This window comes from Macrosteles quadrilineatus, unplaced genomic scaffold (genome assembly GCF_028750875.1).
Source record: "Macrosteles quadrilineatus isolate MER2022 unplaced genomic scaffold, UCM_ALF_1.0 Scaffold_5__1_contigs__length_97177068, whole genome shotgun sequence".
Classification (NCBI taxonomy): Eukaryota; Metazoa; Arthropoda; class Insecta; order Hemiptera; family Cicadellidae; genus Macrosteles; species Macrosteles quadrilineatus.
The window spans coordinates 33,310,682-33,325,229 of NW_026542598.1; the positions used below are offsets into that span (position 1 = coordinate 33,310,682).

The following is a 14,548-nucleotide window of genomic DNA, read 5'->3' on the forward strand; positions in this document are numbered from 1 at the left end:
GAAGATTTTGAGATGTGTTTTTTTTTTATTGCAATGTCATAAAAAACACAAAAATAAACATTAAATAAACAAAATTTCCAAATTTGGTTTAAATATATCCATAAACAAGCAAACTACAACAGATTTATTTATTCTTCATAAGAATAACATGGGAATTTTAAATTTACAATTTTTTAAATTATCTGCGTAACTGTTGGGCATACAACGCTTCAATATACAAAATTATTTCTTTTTTTAAGCTCTACAAAATGGTTCGGAGAGAAATTATAAAATTTTGTGTTTTGCGTTTGTACTTAATTTTATCAAAATCGGATCATTTTTGCTCGAGTTTTCATACTAACGGAACGGACACATATATATGAAATTGAAGGGATGGTGTTTTTGGCCTCTGGGAACCTTAAAACGAAAAAGTAAAATCAGTCCCGGGTCAAGGTCTTACCATGAGACCTACGGTAGGTAATAGCTTATTCCCTATATATGGAGTAGAGCTAATCAGCTGTTACAAAATTATGTGTTTGGTTAGTATACTAACCAAATTTGAATACATTATAACAGTTTTCAATTAAACATTAAATCTTTTTGTGAATGAGTCATGAGAAATAATTGAATGAGTACTTGAGCATTCCAGTGTCTGAAGTGTTTACCATACAAACAAGAGGTCTTGACATTGTCAGGGACAGTTTATGCTCTTGACTCAGATTTCCATTGTTGGACCCTCAAGAGTCAAGATCCAAGACCAACCTCAATCTTTTTTGAGAGTGAGGAATGAATGAGGTATTTTTAATTTTTGTAAGTGTGGATTTACCATAATTATTTTCAAGGAGGGAACTGGGGGCTTTATGTTAACGGAACTCTGTATTTTAATTTGAGTTGCTCTCTTATACTGATGGTTGATGGAAGTAAGGACTGTTTTTAATGGGGGGGGGCTAATGATTGGTGTGACAGTCAGTGATTTTTCTCTGATTATACCCCTCCAATCATACAAAAAATATCTAAATTAGAAACACAACGATGGAATGTCCAGTCCAAATTTATTTCTTCAACAGCAGTTATTTATTTAAGTTGTATGTTTTATCTATGTTGTATCTATTTTATGTTTGTGTCTGCCCCAGCATTTTGCAATGGAGAAACTCAAATTTCAATGAGACTTTTAATTACTATTTTACTTTGTCTTTCCAAAGAGAAAATTTATGTTTTGATGTGCTAAAAAATTTTCAATAGAAAGTGTTTTCCCTGTTATGTATGAAGGGAACAACAATTTTATTATTTTTACCAAATAAGTTAATGCTTTCATTTGTTCATAGCCGCTTTATTCATGTGACAGGTTAGGTTAGGTTAATTATGTATTGTAGACTTTGGAACATATCATTTAGATGAAACATAGCCTAAGCATTCTGTTTTGTATTAGTTACCTACTATGGTTTCGTTCAGTTCTAAATAATGTACTGGGCGGTATATTTATTACAATTACTTTCAAATTTCAAATACAAACTCTCAGCCGTCAGGGCTGTGAGAGCCAAAATTCAAAATTGACTACCTACTGAGTTGAGCAGTCGGTTTTACAGATTTCTGACCACCGCGGAGTTGGGATAAGCCTATCCCTATGATTTTTCCAGTTTACAGTTCCATCACAAAAGGCTATAATATATATAGTGTTCTTCTGTTTTCTCTCATGTGTACTACCTAAAACGCAAATTCTGTTAGTTAACCACCCGCCACTTATGCGAATGCTAACCAATGCACCATACTTGTTGCTATTTGAATTCACCATACTCGTGTCTAGTGTCCTAGGACATAAAAAAATGTAAATCAATTTTGTTTAAATTATCATTTATCAAATCTAGCCGTGTAGGATACCGAGTGTGAAAAACTATCAAAAATTGCTTTGTGTTCAAACGTAATTTTGATGTATGCCATTGGTTATATTAGCCCCCACGATTACTAGAACCACAGAAAACGTACTACTCGTTTTCTGTGCTAGAACGCACCCCAAAACAGTTTACGTCACCAGACACAACTTTTTACTCATCCTTTTGATAAATTGTCTTGGCTAAAGAAGACGGCCTTCACATTTTTCGTTCATGTGTGGGGCTCGTAATATAATTGTAAAGCAATAAATTATCTCGCAATGTAAATATATGTGTTTCTTACCCGGCAGCCTACTAAAGAATGTGATGGTGTTGTTGGTTTTAGGTTTCTTTAATGCTAATTAATGATGGCAAAAAAACTTACGCAAAGATGTTTATATTTGGAGCGAAACGGAGTAATTTTGTAAAATAGATTTCGAGGACTATCGGAACATTTTCTCAATGCGCATTGAGGTTTGGGGAAGTGCAAAGTATCTATTTACACATAGATGTGAGATGCAGGTCGTAGAGTTGTTGGGTGTAGGCGGGTCGGAATGCTAGGCCGGTCTCCAAACAAAGAGCAAGACTGTCAGTCGACCTTGGCAGTGCGATGACCTTGGGCTAATCGTTCCGGCCGCGTCTGCGCTAAGCTGCGCCGCTGTACGCATGCGCTGTGCAGACTGCGCTGTGCATAAATGCAGTGCGCTGTTCTATTTACGCTGCTTAGAACCTCGATAACTCCTACATTTACAGCTCTTTTCTAGACTCTGTACAGCGTTCCCCTTCCCAATTAAATCATTTTATTGTTAATTGACTGATTTGTTTATTGATCGTTATATTAGCACTAAATTTTTTCTTTGGTTTATTAGATAGATCATGATTTATATACCCACTAGCTGTAACCCGCGGGCTTTGCCCCGTTTAACTTCTTAATTTTCAAGATTATCTCGTTCGCATGACTCAATCACGTCCTGGTTGAAGTTTGTTTGGGATAGGTTGGAGCTCGTTCGCTGCGCTCACTTGCCTTCAGGTTAGCTCGTTCGCTACGCTAACTCGCCTCCAGGTTGAAGTGAGTGTAGGAGTTTTGCCAACGGGTATCGGGAAGAAAGGGTCACCATCCATGAATTCCACATACTGCGGAGTTTTGCCAACGGTTGTGGGTTGCGCGAGAGGGGGAGGGGGAGAGAGAGAGATTACACGTGACCGTGAGGGTGGCTTCCGCTAGGGGTGGACAAACCAGACAGGATGCTGACTGTGTTCAAAGTAATGGAGTTATGCACCTCTGACTGTGAAAAGAAATGTATTGAATTTTTATCCTAACCTAACCTAACCTAACCTAACCTAACCTAACCTAACCTAACCTAACCTAACCTAACCTAACCTAACCTAACCCACTGCGACAAGCGCATAACTGCCAAGCGTAGACAACCCTGACAATCGCTCTCCCTCCCTCCCTCACAATCTTTCTCCCACCACCACCGTTGGCAAATCTCCGCACCAAGAGGTGGCCGAAGGCATCCCCCCATCTACCTGACACCCGTTGGCAAAACTCCGGTTCCCGGTTGAAGTTCGTTCGCTACGCTCACTCACCTTTTGGTTGCAAATTAGCTGTCGTCATAAATGTAAAAGAAATAATAGTGCTGCACCCTGTTGGTAATCCTGGTAACTTTAATGCTATTGAACATCATAGAATAGAACCAACTTGTTTAGTTGAAACAGCTGTTAGGATTCAATAATTCCATTTCTCATAAGGTTATCATGGGAAACTCCAGAGCCACTGGGGCGGAGCCCGAAAGGATTTTTGAAATATGAATATGCCTATATGTTAATCGGGATTGTGAGCTATCATCATGCCAAATTTCAGCCCAATCCGGCCAGTATTTTTCGCGTTCACTTGTCACAAACATACATCCATACATCCATACATCCAAACTTTCTCATTTATAATATTAGTAGGATGTAAATTATTGTAAAATGGTGTAACCGTTGAAATAAATAAATAAACCTCTACAATGTGTACAGCACTCCTGATAATTTTCCACCCTGTAGGCCTACATCGCTTTCGTTAACTTCTACACCTTCAACAGCGATGTTTACTTCAACAATGTTTACAGTACTTGTTGTTAACTTCTAATCTGTGTATCACTTTTGCAAGCTTGATTTGTGTACAGTTCTTCCTGTTAACATTCACGCTGACTTAAGCTTGCTGTGGTGCTTCAAATTGCTATATTCAGTTGTATAATGCACTGTAGTTCAATCCTGAATTTGCCTGCTCTGGAATTCAGAGTTTTGTAATAAATGGCTCTAACTCTCTTTGGATTTCAAGTCCAAGAAAACCCATTGGTTTAATTCTGAACTGCTGAATCAAAATCCGATAATAGCACGTAGTGAAATGCGACGATAAACGCCGAATGATACATTTTAAATGAAAAACTTTATAGTTCTATCGTTAATAGCAACTTATTCTTTAGATAGATTAGTTTTAAACCCAAAATTTTCTTAGAACCTTCCTCTTTGTCGTATCAGACAACCTTTGGATTACCAAATGAGCTCCTTACCAATACCATTCATCCATTCCACGTCAAAACCTGTAAACAGGAAAATTAGTTAGACTCTACCAACTTACTAATTTACATGTAAGCTTCGTCTTTATTTAAGTTTCCCTCTGTTTCTGAGTACCGATACAGAAAACGTACTACTATGTACCGATTTCCAAAAAATCTGCTTACCATGAAAAATACGCTTGCAAAATGGTTTTGAGAATTCGTCTGACAATCTTCCATCTGATAAAATCTCCGATTTCTTGTTTAAAGCTTGGAAGTTCAATTCACAGGTCCCATTTTAGCGAATTTCCCTATAGGGAAGTAGCTATTACCGTAGGTGGCACGGTAAGACTTAGGCCCGGGACCGATTTACTTATTCGTTTTCATGTCCCTAGAGGCCAAAAACACCATTCGTTCAAATTTTTATATATGTATATATATATATATAGACTAGCTGTGTACCCGTTCTACGCACGGGGATCTTATAATATTCAGTTGAAACCTTCTTATATAAAGAACAGCAGTTGGTTTGCATATTTTAAGATATGCTGGCCAAACTATTATACATAGCTTCATTTTATGTTGTTTTTTGTTGTTCCGGATCGGTATGACAATCAATAAAAGGTTAAATTACCTCTGTGTCTGCCGGTCGATCCTATAACGGTAGGCTTACTTTTATTTTTACTATCTGATCTCGTTTGCATGGCTCAATCACGTCCTGGTTGAAATTCGTTCGCTACGCTCACTCACCTGTATGTTGGAGCTCGTTCGCTGCGCTCACTTTCCTTCAGGTTAGCTCGTTCGCTACGCTCACTTGCCTTCAGGTTAGCTCGTTCGCTACGCTCACTCGCCTCCAGGTTGCAAATTAGCTGTTGTCATAAATGTAAAAGAAATAATAGTGCTAGTGCTGCACCCTGTTGGTAATCCTTGTAACTTTAATGCTATTGAACATCACAGAACAGAACCAACTTGTTTAATTGAAACAGCTGTTAAGATTCAATAATTTCATTTCTCATAAGGTTAACATGGGCTTCCAGAAATTCCACGTCAAAAATCGACAAAAACTTGATTTTCAAGGGTTTACTGTTAAATATCTAACTGTCTCATATTCGATGAAATACGTCTAAAACCATCTCATATATGTATAGTATTTGGAAAATAAGTTTCAGGCGGGACAGTGCTATAGTTATTGAGGAGTAGTTGTAATAAAGTGCGTATTTTAGCGTTACCAAGAGAATGACAGATAGACAGACAGACAGACAGACAGACAGACAGACAGAAATTGAGATAAGGTTTGATTCGGTTTCTCTGACCTATGAAATGTAAAAATAACCAAAAAGTTCATTATTCTAAGCAATGTACAGACAAAACTCTAATTTTATTTATATAGACTAGCTGTGTACCCGTTCTACGCACGGGGATCTTATAATATTCAGTTGAAACCTTCTTATATAACGAACAGCAGTTGGTTTGCATATTTTAAGATATGCTGGCCAAACTATTATACATAGCTTCATTTTATGTTGTTTTTTGTTGTTCCGGATCGGTATGACAATCAATAAAAGGTTAAATTACCTCTGTGTCTGCCGGTCGATCCTATAACGGTAGGCTTACTTTTATTTTTACTATCTGATCTCGTTTGCATGGCTCAATCACGTCCTGGTTGAAGTTCGTTCGCTACGCTCACTCACCTGTATGTTGGAGCTCGTTCGCTGCGCTCACTTTCCTTCAGGTTAGCTCGTTCGCTACGCTCACTTGCCTTCAGGTTAGCTCGTTCGCTACGCTCACTCGCCTCCAGGTTGCAAATTAGCTGTTGTCATAAATGTAAAAGAAATAATAGTGCTAGTGCTGCACCCTGTTGGTAATCCTTGTAACTTTAATGCTATTGAACATCACAGAACAGAACCAACTTGTTTAATTGAAACAGCTGTTAAGATTCAATAATTTCATTTCTCATAAGGTTAACATGGGCTTCCAGAAATTCCACGTCAAAAATCGACAAAAACTTGATTTTCAAGGGTTTACTGTTAAATATCTAACTGTCTCATATTCGATGAAATACGTCTAAAACCATCTCATATATGTATAGTATTTGGAAAATAAGTTTCAGGCGGGACAGTGCTATAGTTATTGAGGAGTAGTTGTAATAAAGTGCGTATTTTAGCGTTACCAAGAGAATGACAGATAGACAGACAGACAGACAGACAGACAGACAGAAATTGAGATAAGGTTTGATTCGGTTTCTCTGACCTATGAAATGTAAAAATAACCAAAAAGTTCATTATTCTAAGCAATGTACAGACAAAACTCTAATTTTATTTATATAGATTTATATATATATATATATATATATATATATATATATATACGTCCGTGAACGCGATAACTTGAGTAATTTTTGTCCGATTTTGATGAAATTTGGTTTAAAGGTGTAAGGCAGGATAAACTTGAATGAGTTCGCGAACCAGCATGATCGGACCATGGGAACGGGGTTTTACGGGAGGTTTTATGGGGTAAAAAATGGTTTTTCTCATTTTTGACCCTCAAAACACAAAATTACCCAATTTCTCTCTAGACCTTTTTAAAGAGCTTAAAAAAACAAATAATTTAGTATATCAAAGTGTTTTTGTACGATTATTGGTAACGGAGAAAATTCAAAAATTGTAAATTTTAAATTCCCATGTTATTCTTATGGAGAATATTGTAAACTGTGGTATTTTGCTTGTTTATGGATATATTTTGATCAAACTTGGCAAATTTATTTATTTTACACTAAGCTATTAATATTTTACTAAAAAATACACTTTTTGTTATTAGTTTCCTTGTAGCAGCAAACCTAGCTACTCATTAAGTCTAATGTTATTTAAATAAATTTAATTGACAATCAATTCAGACAAATGGAAATTCGCTTAGTCGGCAGGTTTGCTGCGGCGGGGGTATTTGATCTCCGATTGGGTATTTTATACAATAATCGATTAAATTAGCCAAGTTCCTCGTGTGGTGTGTTAACATCACAGTAAACCATGACACAAGTGTACGCAGAATGAACCCTCAAGGCGACTCGAGCGCAAACAAGTTATCTTGGAATGCGCAAACAATGTGCTATAAAAATAGTTGCGCTGATTGCGACGGCAAGCGCTTGCGAATCTTCTGACCCTATTCTTAATCACTCCTTCATACCTCACACTGGAACCGGAAACGCGAACGCAGTTGAACTCGGCGTTCAAAGAAAGTAGGAAATAAGGATAGTCCTGATTTTTTATTTCTTGGTCGGAAAACCTAGATCGCTTTGATGTCAATTGCAAAAGATGTGTGTGAAGGTTATTTTTTCAACTGGTTTACTGGAGTAGGTTTATTTGGAATGTTTGTTAGTTTAGTGTTTTTCAAATTGAATAGTGTGGATTGAAAATATAAAATTTAAATCCACATCATTAAAATAACTGTGATTTCAAATTGAAAGGGTACTGGTTGGAGGAAAAACTATACCTATTTATGTTTTGCCAAGTATAAAGTAAATCTAATTAATAGAAATTCATTAGTTTCTACCCATTTAAGTTTAAGTACCTGGGGACCGAGCTTTGCTCGGGGAAAGTTATTAGTTTACTCTGAAAAGTATTGCAGATTCATTAATTTACTCTCAATCTCCACACTGCTCACCTTCACTACTTACTTCACCACTCCCTACGTCGTGGACCTGTTTGCCCTCCTTCCCTATACCATTTTACAATTGCAGATACATAAATGCCACAGACAGTTCCCACACTCTGCACTGCTAGCAGTGCTAGCTTTACTACTTACTTCACCATTTCCTACGTCATGGACCTGTTTTCCTCCCTTCTCGTAGCATTTTAGGATTGTAGATACCTTAATGTAATTCCCAAAAACAGTTCCCAGACTCCAGACTGCTCACCTTTACTACTTCCTTCACCACTTCCTACATCACGGACCTGTTTCTCTCCCTTCCAACGGCATTTTAGGATTGCAGATACCCTAATCTAATTGTCATTAACAGTTCCATCACTCCGGGCTGCTTGCCTTTACTACTTTCTTCACCTCTTCCTACGTCGCAGACCTGTTTCCCTCCATTCCCATAGCGTTTTAGGATTGTAGATACCTTAATCTAATCGTCATAAACATTTCCCACACTCCGGACTTCTCACCTTTACTACTTCCTTCACCACTTCCTATGTCGCAGACCTCTTTCCATCCCTTCCCAAAGGATTTTAGGATTGTAGATAACTTAATCTAATCGTCATAAACGGTTTCCACACTCCAGACTGCTCGCCTTTACTACTTCCTTGACCACTTCCTATGTCGCAGACCTCTTTCCCTCCCTTCCCATAGCATTTTAGGATTGTAGATAACTTGATCTAATCGTCATAAACAGTTTTCACACTCCGGACTGCTCACCTTTACTACTTCCTTCACCACTTCCTACGTCGCAGACCTCTTTCCATCCCTTCCCATAGGATTTTAGGATTGTAGATTCCTTAATCTAATCGTCATAAACGGTTTTCACACTCCAGACTGCTCGCCTTTACTACTTCCTTCACCACTTCCTACGTCGCGGACCTCTTTCCATCCCTTCCCATAGGATTATAGGATTGCAGATTCCTTAATATGATCGTCATAAACAGTTTCCACACTCCAGACTGCTCGCCTTTACTACTTCCTTCACCACTTCCTATGTCGTGGACCTGTTTCCCTCCCTTTCCATAACATTTTAGGATTGCAGATACCTTAATCTAATCATGATAGACAGTTCCCACACTCCAGACTGCTCGTCTTTATTACTTCCTTCATCACTTCCCACGTCGCGGACCTGTTTCCCTCCCTTCCCATGTCATTTTAGGATTGAAGATACCTTAATCTAATCGTCGTTAACAGTTCCCACACTCCAGACTGCTTGCCTTTGCTACTTCCTACGTTGCGGACCTGTTTCCTTCCCTTCCCATAGCATTTAAGGATTGCAGATACCTTAATCTAATCGTCATAAACAGTTTTCACACTCCGGACTGCTCACCTTTACTACTTCCTTCACCACTTCCTATGTCGCAGACCTCTTTCCATCCCTTCCCATAGGGTTTTAGGATTGTAGATTCCTTAATCTAATCGTCATAAACGGTTTCCACAGTCCAGACTGCTCGCCTTTACTACTTCCTTCACCACTTCCTATGTCGCAGACCTCTTTCCCTCCCTTCCCATAGCATTTTAGGATTGTAGATAACTTGATCTAATCGTCATAAACAGCACTCCGGACTGCTCACCTTTACTACTTCCTTCACCACTTCCTACGTCGCGGACCTCTTTCCATCCCTTCCCATAGGATTATAGGATTGCAGATTCCTTAATATGATCGTCATAAACAGTTTCCACACTCCAGACTGCTCGCCTTTATCACTTCCTTCATCACTTCCCACGTCGCGGACCTGTTTCCCTCCCTTCCCATAGCATTTTAGGATTGTAGATAACTTGATCTAATCGTCATAAACAGTTTTCACACTCCGGACTGCTCACCTTTACTACTTCCTTCACCACTTCCTACGTCGCGGACCTCTTTCCATCCCTTCCCATAGGATTATAGGATTGCAGATTCCTTAATATGATCGTCATAAACAGTTTCCACACTCCAGACTGCTCGCCTTTATTACTTCCTTCATCACTTCCCACGTCGCGGACCTGTTTCCCTCCCTTCCCATAGCATTTTAGGATTGAAGATACCTTAATCTAATTGTCGTTAACAGTTCCCACACTCCAGACTGCTCGCCTTTGCTACTTCCTACGTCGCGGACCTGTTTCCTTCCCTTCCCATAGCATTTAAGGATTGCAGATACCGTAATCTAATCGTCATAAACAGATCCCACACTCCACACTGCTACCCTTGACTATAGAATCGAGTAATCTTCAGTATAATCTTTGCTCAATAGTAACAACTGATGTTTTTCCTTTTGTACTGTATTTTGATTTGCTAGTATACTGTGGATAGATAGCTTACAAGTCTTTTGTTTACATTATCCTTGTTATTTAATTCAGCCAACATGGTTACCTAGCAACCCATAAGACTAATGTTAAAAAAATTTGATTTTCAGTTTCATTTTTCTACGTAATTAGATTTTTGTTGGCAGTTCTAATTGCAGTAAACTCGTTTTTAGGCCAATAATAAACTATATACAACATTTGAAGAAAATCGTCGGAGCAGTTTTTGAGATCTTGGTGCAAGCATACATACATACATACATACATACATACATACATACATACAAGCAAACTTTGCTCGTATTAGAGTATAGGATATTGATTATTCATTGCTAGAAATTTTTTAAAAACATTTTTACTCGTATGATCTATTTACTTACAAGAAAAAACCTACTAGTTTTAAATTTAAGTACCAGAAGGACCAAGCGTTGCTCGGATTTCCAAACCAATAAAATCAACGGTGTCGCCGGTTTACAATGACGCGCTAAGTCATCCAGTCATAATAAAACCTCTTTGGTTTAAGGTTTGTTTATAATCAGCTGTTATATTTCTTTCTTTTCTTTTGTTGAAGTTTACGATTTTGTTGTAATTTCGTTGCCAGTAACATGTGGTTTCTACGTCCACTATTGTTGTACGCCTGCCCAGTATGGGGAACTGCTTCATCAAGCTCGATTCGTAAACTGCAAACGTTTCAAAATAAAGTTTTAAGGATAATTCTAAAATGTCCCTGGTATGTTCGAACCCATCAAATACATTTAGAACTGGAAATAAAACCTATAGAAGATTTCATCAAGAAAATTACATCAAAATTATTTACAAAACTTCCATTAACCAGCAGCATTGGATTTTATAACACAGGCCAACCTTCTGAAATCCAGAGACTCCGACTAAAATCCAGATTACCTCAAGATGTTTATTATAACAATTTTTTTTCCATTTGTGTTTCATTGGTGGACAGTGCGTTTACAGTCCGACCCGCTAAAACAGTGACGATAAGTGCCTGAGGGGCTAGCCATAGCTAGCTGACCTCTACCTATGTTAATATAATTAATAATGTTATTTTTTTTCTTTCTTATATTATACATAACCTGTATAGCAATGTAATGCTGATCGGTTAATAAAATTGTTATAAAAAAAGTAACACGTGGTAGGAACCCATAAGCTCCCTATTAATCGTTATTACTTTCAATTAATTTTTTTACGTAGGCCCCTAATTAGATTTTTGTTGGCGGTTTTAACTGTATGAAACACGATTTTAGACCAGAAATAAATTATTTACAACATTTGAAGGAAACCATCGAAGCCGTTTGCGAGATCTTAGTGCAATCAAGCATACATACAAGCAAACATTGCTCGTATACAAGTATAGCATTTCACAAGTATTCCTTAAATATATACTGTAAACCTACAAGTATCAATATGACCAAGATTGAAATACAGCGTCCAAAGGTAAGACAAAAATATGCACTAGAGAGACTAGACGGAACTTTCTCCTCATTTTATGAATGCCCAAACACAAATGAGGTGAAAATCGCAGTCCTTTTGGTAAAATTAGTTGGGACATTTGTTAGCGGATATTAGCCATATCCCACAAGCCTCGGACGTCCAAGCCAGCTTTCTCTTGTATATGATAGTAGGATGATGGTCACCTACTTCTAGATAATATCGATCACGATTCTTTCTCTTCGAATTGTCGAATGGAGCCAGAATTACCGGTAGACCTACATGCTACCTCACATTACAGAGGGTTTGGTATCTTCTGTAACAGTTTAAGGTGATCGATTTGAAGTGACGCACATGTAGTTTTCGTGCATAGTGTTTAATGCACAGATTTTAACTTGTATAAACTTATAAATGTGTAGCATAAACTGTCCAAAATATTTGGCAATGAAAAACAAGTACTAGGCCCTATTTTGATTAACAGAATAATAAATCCCCGCAATCATTTTCGTACCAAAAGTTTAACTTTTGAAAAATACAAAGCTGTAGATTCTAACGTGAACAGAGAAACTATTATGAAAATATTTGCCTTTTTAGTAATCAACATATTGACCATAGTGAGCGTCGTCGTCACTCAGACTTATTTCTTCGCTTTCTTGTAACACAGACTGCAAAGATTTACACATCTTCTATGATATTACGTTCACATACAATGAAAGTTATTACAAAACTACGTTAAAATTAACTTGTATAACTTATAAATATGTGTAGCCTAAACTGTCCAAAATATTTGGCCATGAAAAACAAACACTATTTTGATTCACATAATAATATATCCCTGTAATCATTTTCGTACCAAAAATCAACTTTTGGGAAATCCTTTCGGTGGCGCTAAACAAAGTTAGTCAGATTGAACCTTAGAATAAACGGAGGGTTTATTTTCGATTTTCATTAGTCAATAAAATGTTAAAATGTACATACTAATTCTGGTGCTCGGACAAGACAACGTTGGAACTTGGTTGATTCTGAACGAGCGGAGTTCTAATCATCGATGCAATTATACATCGATGGTTCTAATAACACCCGAGCAAGTCTTTTTTAGTTGTCTATGTAAAAATCGTCTTTAAAAATTAATTTAGAATAAATCATTTATTTATGTTTTACAAATCAGTAGATTTGATTGCAGTACATTATTTCTGTAAGTTTCGAAATCCAGATATTTTTACAGAAACATTAAAAGTGAAAAAATATTGTTTTTCTTCACAATTATCACCTTTGTAAAGCCCAACTGTTTACCATGAATATTTTTAATTTTAATTATAACTCTTATATCTCGTATTTATCTTCCACATTACATAAAATAACTGTTCTCCACACTAAAATACAGGAACTGGAACCCAGTGAATTTTAAAACGATTTCCCACTTTCTTTCCATTTTGTTTGTAAGATGCGTGTTGGTTTTTTTGCCGAATTAACGTTCTCTCGGGTGTCGTGGAGTTGAGAACCAGGGTACAGTACAAACACTTGTTGTCGTAAACTATGAGAACAAGATCACCACGTGATTTTATTCATTTATTTAGTGTTGCCTTAATACGGTCTACATAAAAACACATCCAAAAGAAAACACTATTTTGTATACAACAACAGGGTAAACACTGGATAATGACTAGAATGACATTTCTTTGGTTGGACATTACAAAAATTCTTCCAGCCCATGAACATTAGGCCTACAAATGCTTAGACAGTCACTGAAGAACTTGATTTTTGGCTTTTTTGGTTAACGAAATCACTTCTTTGGGAAGCTTATTTAAAAATTTGTGCCTCAGAACTTCATAATTAGATTTAGTTTTTTCAGGTATAACACAAGGGATATCAGTTTTCCCCTGCCGTGTCAATGCCTCAATGGCTGCACTGGCGTTTCGTTTGCACTACGCTGAGGTCCCAGTGAACCCGCAAACATACCGCTTCAAGTTTGCAAACAAAACATTTAAAAAGAAGACCCTCACCTTGTGAGAATGAGGAGGGGGCGAAGACGGTGGCGTGGCGCTGCGGAGGAGGACAGGAAACTCTCAGGTCAGTCTACCTTCAGAGCTCGGTTAGAACAGTCGTCGTCGGTCCGTTGGTTACCCGGGTGTGAAGTGTTGTGAGTGAATCAACTTTGCCCTCTTGGATATCTTGAACTTCAGGTAACATTTCAGTTTGGTTGTAAAAGATTAAACACTCATCTTCCTTGAATAATCTTTCCGCTGAACCCATTTAATCGAACCGATTCACTCCGGTTTCGGAGTGATTTGAGTTTGATGTCTTGAACTTCATGAACAATTTTAGTTTGATTATATTTATATGGAATAAAGATTAAAACGCGTTCTTGGTTTTGATATGTCTTGAATTGTCTTTCCGTTAAACCCATTCAACCGGAGTGGAGTTTAACGCCTTGTATATCTTGAACTGCAGGTAAAAATATTTGATCCCTTAAAACAGAGATTTTATCTGACGTGATACGTCTTTGGAATTTTTTGATAGGCCACGAATTATCTCCGGTAAACTATCCAACGGGAAGAAATCTACATAGACATCTTGGATATCTTGAACTTATGGTAACTTGGTTCTATTCTTTAAGAATATTGGTATCATGTTCATTTTACTGGGTTGGTAAAAAATGTAGCCTATACGTAAGGTCTGTGGAGTCAATTGACTTGGGGTATCTTGAACTTCAAGTGACTTTTTCATGTAAGATCACGC

The 14,548-nt window shown here is 37.4% G+C and overlaps 1 long non-coding RNA gene across 1 annotated transcript in view; it reads left to right on the plus strand.

The window, feature by feature from the left end:
- Positions 1-13,894: 13,894 nt before the first annotated feature.
- LOC128996053 (uncharacterized) overlaps positions 13,895-14,548 on the plus strand; it is a 77,371-nt gene continuing 76,717 nt past the window's right edge. Inside the window, exon 1 of the long non-coding RNA XR_008491012.1 lies at positions 13,895-13,992. This is a non-coding gene — a long non-coding RNA (uncharacterized LOC128996053). The remainder of the gene's footprint in view (positions 13,993-14,548) is intronic.